The sequence below is a fragment of the Vigna angularis genome, chromosome 7 (assembly GCF_016808095.1).
Source record: "Vigna angularis cultivar LongXiaoDou No.4 chromosome 7, ASM1680809v1, whole genome shotgun sequence".
NCBI classification, from domain to species: domain Eukaryota; kingdom Viridiplantae; phylum Streptophyta; class Magnoliopsida; order Fabales; family Fabaceae; genus Vigna; species Vigna angularis.
Genome location: NC_068976.1, coordinates 21,029,963 through 21,038,431, shown reverse-complemented (window position 1 = coordinate 21,038,431; position 8,469 = coordinate 21,029,963).

The window sequence follows — 8,469 nt, the reverse complement described above, 5'->3', positions numbered from 1 at the left end:
GATTGATATAACATTACGAACCCAACGCAATATCATAATCTTGCTAGGGCTTGGGGGGCTTATGTTACTACCCTGGTCGGATAACCGACCGGAAGTGGGCATGCAATATATCCTATCAGGCGCTCGGCCTCGACAAAGCTTGGGTCTCGACATAGCCTCCGCGGTCGGTCACCCAAAGTCGGTCTTCTGCGGTCGGTCTTCTGCGGTCGGTCACCCACGGTCGGTCACCCACGGTCGGTCCACTGCGGTCGGTCTTCTGCGGTCGGTCTTCTGCGGTCGGTCCTGACAGCTAATGCACAATGAATGTGTAATCAACAGATAATCGAAGGAGACAGTGGAGGGACCCTCCACCTTTATTTCTCCAGCTATTACAGGAAAATTCGTCGTTATCTTAAACTAGTATAAAGAAGGGGTAAACGGCAAAGGTATGCCATCTGATTCTGATTTAATAAAAACTGATAAGAACCCATTCTGACTTGAGCGTCGGAGTGTTTTTTACAGGTCCACCCCCATTATACCAGATACCGACAGCAGGAAGAGAAGCAAGCAGAGGCGAAGGAAGGAGCACAGAACACAAGAGAATGAGTGTTTCAGGACTGTAGCGGCAGGAGTCTTCCCCGTTCCAGTTCGGCAGAAACATCATTGAAAAAGGACAACACAATATTTAAGAAGCAACCAAGAATGTTGTCAAAATAAAAGAACTTCCTAAACTTACCCAATGTTGTTTTTTGCACCCTGCAATTAATATCTTCTTTTGGTACGTAAACTACCACTTAATCTATTCATCCAACTAATTATTTTTTTCTCTTCACATTGTCTGAGGTTAGTGTGAAATGAAAAATTAATAAATGATTATCCCACCCTCATTTCTCACATTATATATATATATATATATATATATATATATATATATATATTATTCTATTTATGCAAGTAAATGTTATAAACTATCTCCTATCAACATCACTCTTGTTTCTTTGCCGCATATTTCTATTCAAAGCCAAGAAAAACACAAGTCTGAAGTTACAAAAGTAAGGATAAACTTCAATTTGTTTTTCAATTTTACTCTTTAAATAAAAATATTTTTATATTAAAATAATTATTTTTGAAGTAATTATTTTTAAAATTTAATTACTTTGTTAACTATAAAATTACATACAAAATAAATAAATAAAATTATTTTTGGGTAATAAAAAGTCGCTTTGTCTAGTTTCCAGTTTACAATTTCAGCAACCTCCCCATTCTGGATTTCATAGTCCGGTGGCTCTCCGGATTAACCATTTCTCAATGGCAAAATATGTGTGCCAAGTAAATATGAGGGAGTATGAGCGAACAACAACACCCTACGAAATAAGAAGCTCAAGAAAAGGTTATCAATGAAGAGGTGCAGGAAGCAATTCACCCAAACATGTAAAACCACGGAATGAATAAGATTCAGACCACATTTCTCATACAAAGCAATGATATCTTTGTTGTTGGGATTCTTGAACCGGAGCAGCTGATCACCATAGTTCTGCTTTGTCAGCTCTTGTTTAAGCTTCTGAATGTAAAACTTGATACAATATTAACAGCCTCCTATGTTCGTTGCACAACGTCTTCCTGTTTCTTTTCTATTTATCAAGATCCCATAATTTGTTGCCTTATTTAGCTTTTAGGAGAAATAAAAAAATGATTGTTCAAGGGCAAGGGCTCACCAAGCTCATATTCTGTCAAGAACCGGAGGTTGTCGCTCAATCACCTTGTTGCCCCCACTCACGTCATAAGCTGACGTTACCCAGCTCGGCGAACTGACGTGTTTGTCAGAAGATTTATAAAGACTAATTTGTCTAATATTCTTAACGACATGGGGACCACCAGCTAATATATGCCTTCAGCACATGATATGCATAAGTTTAAAATTGGTTATGTTGCTTCTCCAACTTTAGTTTTGTTTTTCCCAGAAAGAAGAAATAAAACTTGATTAACAGATGTGATTAGCTGCATGGCATCGTTATATGTAACATCTTTAGGTGGACTAAATAAAATGAAAAAAAGTATGATTATCTTCCTTTTTTACTCTACAATTAAAAATTGTATGTTAACTGTTTTATTGGTGAACATTTGAAGGTAAAAAAAGGAACTGAACAAAAGAAACAGATGCATGAGTAACAATAGTTTGATCCTTAAATAATATGTGACTGATGAGAGACTGCAAAGCTGCATCCACCTTTTCAAATTCATTTATGAACTTGGAGATTGCTGTCCATCTGCTATGTTCTTTTGGAGCAGAGATAAAAAGTAACAAACTTTCTAATGAGCTCATGCTGATTGCTTCTGCTTCATCTAAGAAGCTGAGCATGGGTGAAGTGTTGTTGTCCTTGTGCTGCAAATGGGCCTTTTTATTACGTTATAAATAAACCTGAATTATTGTGGTTAATAGTGGTGTTTCCATTGGTTCCTAATCTATTTGATTGTTACTTCCAATGATAGCTCAATGGGGCTGCTCATCATCTTCTTCGGTCTCTTCTAGCAAGTCAGATTCATTAATTGATCGGTATAAGTATGTATATATAAGTGTTTGATTATGTTTATTAAGTTTTTTCTGCCCTCATTCTCTGTTCTAAGACGTAAATTATATCATATTTTGATACGTATTTGCAAAGAGGTTAAAAATTCAAATAACACTACTTCTATCTGAAAGGTAGGATATATATTCTTGTGTCCTTCAGGCATGTTAATTTTAAAACACATTTATGTTTTTCTATAATGGTTTGATGTTTGAGATATGATAAATGTTTAATACATGTTAGAAATTCAGGGTTATTCATTTTAACTAATTGGCTTCTTATTTCTAACTCTTTAAACCATTAACCTGTTGAAATTTTTTATGTTTAGTAGGCTGCTACGACCTTTTTGACGTTGTTGCCTCTTTGCAGTTCCAACCTATTATTTGCAGTCCCCTTGGTGTAGCCTTCTTCTTGTAGGTAACATTGACTCCTTTTGCAACAATTCTTTTCAACGATGTGCTTTTTTTCTTCTTTTTTCTTCTTTTTAATTTTACATCAGATTGAAAATTTGTCCTATTTTATTACAATGGGCTTTCAGGAATTGAGCTTGGTCACCAATTTTGGTATCCCTCAAAATTCCTTATATTGACAGTTCAAATTTCATATCTTGTATGAGTTATTGCTTACAAATATGATTGTGAGACTGATTTGATAATATATATATATATATATATATATATATATATATATATATATATATTTTGTTTTATGCATTATGCACACTATAAATTGTTTTATGAGACAAAAGTATAAATTATCACAGGAAACCATGATGGCTTATGAACCTGGTATGGTATTGAAGAGATAAAAATATAAATTATCACAGGAAACAATGACGGTTTATGAGTATCATTTGGTATGGTATTGACGGATTACAATTGGGCTTTATATTGAATTTGTGGGTAATAGATTGGTTTTTAGCTTTGTATGAATTTGACATGTTATAAATATATTATTTTATTCACTTTACAAATCCGAGTTGATAATATGACTCTAATTTTGAAATTGTCGCAACCGGAATCGTAATGGGACGACGATCCAAAAAAAGAAACGTTTAAAAAAAGAAATGAGAGTTGACACCATAGTTTATTCTGGAAAACTATGGAAAAATCATAAAATGATAAGGCATGGTCTATGAAAATGAGATTCTTAGTTCGGGAGTCGGTTACGCGTAGGGAAGGTATTAACACCGTATAATGTCTGCCTGAAGGCAGTACCTTTAACTAAATACGCGAATGTGATGTGGTTTTCCAAATGTTTAACTATCTCCTAAAATAAAACTCTTAAAGAAACAATATATTTTTTTAGTTTTTTGGGCCCGACAAGGATTGATCTCGCTCCTACGTATTCTCATTCAGAATGAGAAATCAGGGTTAGGTAGTTCTTTTGAATCTGTTTGAGAAATTTGTTTCGAAATTGTTTGAAAATTTGTTTTGAAATGATTTTGGATAATAGGGAGGTGAACCTGACAAGGACGCATTGCTCCTACGTATCTCCACTCTTAATGGAGAATCAAGGATCACGTAGTTCAGGCCGAGAAATTGTTTGTTGTTTGAAAATATGGATGTTTTTAGTATTTGAAGATTTTATATTTTTGGTCTTTTTATATAAGAAAGGGAAAATGTTTTTTTAGCACAAGGACGATCCGAGTGATCACACATGTGCTTAACCTTTAAAATAATTTTTTTGGTATTTTTTATGAAAGGAAAAGAAAAGGTTTTTAGCACAAGGACAATGCAAGCGATCACACATGTACTTAACCTTTAAAATATTTTTTTGTATTTTTTATACAATAAAGAGAAAAGGTTTTTAGCACAAGGACGATGCGAGCGATCACACATGTGCTTAACCTTTAAAATATTTTTTTTGGTATTTTTTATAAAAAAAAGAGAAAAGGTTTTCAGCACAAGGACGATACGAGCAATCACACATGTTCTTAACCTTTAAAATATTTTTTGGTATCTTTTTATGAAAGAAAGAGAAAAGGTTTTCAGCACAAGAACGATGCAATCGATCACACATATGCTTAACCTTTAAAATATTTTTTTGTTATTTTAAAATTTATTTTTTTAAAATAAAAAGAAGAAGAAAGGTATCAAGCACTAGGAACGAGTGCATATACCATTATTTACTTATTTAAGAAATTATTTTTTACTTATGATGGAGAAAAGTAATATAATAAGTGGGTGGAAAAATGAAATATAATAAAAAAAAAGTAAATAGTAAAAGTTGGTGTGGAAAATAAGTGAAAGAAATAATATAAAAAGTGGGTGGAGAAATGAGGTAAAGAAAGTAGATGGAAAAAATAATAAAATATGTTAGTGGAGAAGGTGGTAAATAAAATATAATTTAGAATAGTGATGGCATAAATAAAAGTTAGTAAGAGAAATTAATATAAAAGTGGGATGGAAAGGTAGATGGAGAAAAATAGATGAAAGAAATAATAAAATAAGTTGGTGGAGAATGTGGTGGATAAAATATAATTTAGAAAAGTAGATGGAATAAATAAAAGTTAGTAAGAGAAATTAATATAAAAGTGTGGTGAAAAAGTAGATGGAGAAAAATGGATGAAAGAAATAATAAAATAAGTTGGTGGAGAAGGTGGTGGATAAAATATAATTTAAGAAAGTAGATGGAATAAATAAAAGTTAGTAAGAGAAATTAATATAAAAGTGGGGTGGAAAAGTAGATGGAGAAAAATGGATGAAAGAAATAATAAAATAAGTTGGTGTGGATAAAATATAATTTAGGAAAGTAGATGGAATAAATAAAAGTTAGTAAGAGAAATTAATATAAAAGTGGGAAGGGAAAGTAGATGGAGAAAATGGATTAAGGAAATAATTAAATATGTTGGTGGAGAAGATATGATTAAAAAAATGTAAGTGGAATAATTAGAAAAGTTGGTATATAAAAATTAATAAAGAAATGAGGTGGAAAAAGTAAATGAAAAAGGTAGATGATGTGAAATGTGATATGGAGGGTGAGGTGTGTTGAGACTTTGGCAAGTGTACCAAATCGTTCAAGTAATAAAACCGGTAAGACCAGATATCGTTTCCCAAGAGACTCGTGTCCTAGACAATCGTATAAAATCTAACTAATTTAGACTAAAGAATGATTCCATGTTTTTGGGATTTTTATGCAATTAAATTAAAGATAACACCTAAATGGTAAAAGTGATCTTTGATTATGCAAACACTTGGAAATGGAAAGATTAGAAATGATATGAATGATATTGTTGGGGATATGAATTCACCTACTTCACTCTTATGCATAGAAAAACACTTCCTCTTGATTAATATGCTAATGTCAATCTACTAAATTACTCAAACCCAATCCCTTGGTAGAAAGAGCCTAGACTTACTTCTTAGACTCCAATCCCTCGGAAAACCTAACAAGTTCATCCGCTTTAAGAATTGAGATTTAAGACAACCAAAGGTCCTAGTTCTATCCCTAGATACAATTTCCTTTAGGTGATTAATCCAGTTCTAGATTCACCCAATATTTCCCAATATCAAGCAAACCCTAAATTCAAGATATGGTTGAATCAATCATACAAGCTTTAAGCAAAGGAATTAAACACTAACAAGTAAACAAAGAGGCATATAATCATTCAAAACACTATAATTTACATAAGAGATCCGTGGTTACATCAATCCCCAACAATAATGAAACTAGCTCTCTATGAATGCAGAGCTTGATCTTACAACAAAGGTGGAAATGGAAGAAGGAGGATGACCCAAGAATGAAGAAGGGTTGTTCCCACAGCTCCTAGCTCGCCTCTGGATGCTCCAATTGAGAGAATTTGTGTCTGAGATGCCAAAAGATGTCAAAGCCCTTCTAATTTGGGGTTAAATAAACCCAATCTGCCAAATCAGCACAGGCGCGCTTGAGACCGCGCTCCAGCGTGCGAAAACAGGAAAAAGGGCGCTCCAACGCCCTTTTGTAGGGGGCGCTCCAGCTAGCTCCAGTCCTGGTGCAGAGCCCGCTCCAGCGCCCATGGAAAAAGGGCGCTCCAGCTAACTCTGACAGAATTCTGGTTCTTCATATTTTTGCTGTTTTTGTTGTTTTCTTGTTTTCTCTGGTTGCAGCACTCTTCATTTTATGTAGAGACTTCTTCCAACTAATTCACTTGTATAAATGAAGGGGTTAATGATCAATTTATCTACTTAAAGCTTAGGATGAAACCACTTCTTAAACTAAATGAAAAACTAGGATTTACAAGGTAAAAAGGATGAGAAAGAGTTGATATTTTCTCTAATTCAATACTGAATTCATAGTAAAATATGCCACTATCAACTCCCCCAAACTTAGAACCTTGCTTGTCCTCAAGCAAAAGGTATCTGACTGTCAAACAAAACATATTTTTCAAAGATTACAGTTGTATTCATAATACATTGCTTAACTTGAAACAACTAGAAATGTGTATCATGTTAGTTTTCCACTATGCTGCTCACAACACAATCAATCAATCAAATGCTATAGTTTATAAGAGATCAACAGTCATGGTAGGATGCTTTACTGAATTATGTAGAACCAATCCTCACTTAAGATGGTGTTTCACTCTAATGCACTGGTGTATAAGGATGTGTGTCTATCACTCTACTATCAAATTGTCACACAAATCAACTTTGCCATTTGTTTCAACCAAATCAAACACATTCACAAGTAAGTCAACATCACAAGGACTTTCATTGGCTTGTATTGTGGCTGGGCTAAGAAGGAACATGGTTTTTCTGGATAACAAAGCACCTTGAGCTAAAAGATCAAACAATTACAATCATGAATAAAAGTTCTCTTTTGCTTCACTTAGATTACCACCAATGTCGAACTTATATCCCAACTTTCTTTCATTTAGTTCTTTTTTTTTTATCTTCTTCTTTCTTCCTTTTTGTTACTTTTGTATCTTTCAAATTTTTCACAATTCATCCTTTCAACAACTCCCCCAAACTTAAATCATTCTCCTACAGTACAGATGATTTCTCTATTTAGCTCAAGGTAAGGAAAATAGGGAAATTTCATTTGGGCTTTAAGGTTCAAAAAGAGTCATTTATCAATCAAGGTCGAAAGGTTTTGAATTGGTTTCTTTTGGCAATATGTGGAAGAAGTAGGAGAGCAAGATGGCCTTGATCATGTGCAACTAACAAGCAAATGGTTCATATCAGAGAAACTCAGGCAAAGTCAATTGTGATCAAATATGATATGCATTCACAAGAAAATTCTAAGGCACAACATCTCACAAGGTTAACTCGAGGTTCCACAAACATCAAGCAACTGCTATGAATAATGATCTCAGTTAAGCATACAGCATTCTCAGACTTTTTCATGAAGGAAGCAATAAAATTTGAACTAAATTGACCCATCTCAAGCATCATTTCATATCAAACCATAAGCATTATGAATCACCATAAGTCTATCAAGTCAGACAAGTCAGCATACTTCAAACACACTAAAACGAGAATTCAAAGTCATTTCCAAAGCTTAAACTAAAGTTCAAACAAATAAAGAAAACATAAAGTAAGAAAGCAAAATAAAACTTCAAACTGTGATGCCTAATCACTCATATTTGTGTCTTCATCATCAGCATCATCATCCTGATCAGCATCATCGTCATCATCTTCATCATCAGTATCTGCAGTGGCAGCTCCACCTCTCCCAGTAGTTTGGGACTGGTCCCCAGGCCATGCTACTCGTGTAACATATTCTTCATGTGTCATAAAACTAGAGGTGGAAGAGGCATGATACAGTTGTCTCATCATCTCTGCTTGAGCCAACCCAATTCTGTTAACGGCCTCTAGTTTTGCATCAAGTAAAGCAAACTGCATGTCAGTCATCTGATATGGGTCAGATGAAGGTGTAGAAGTCTGTGGCCGATGATGGATCCTGGGAGATTGTGGTGGTTGAATGGGAACATCTTCCTCATCAA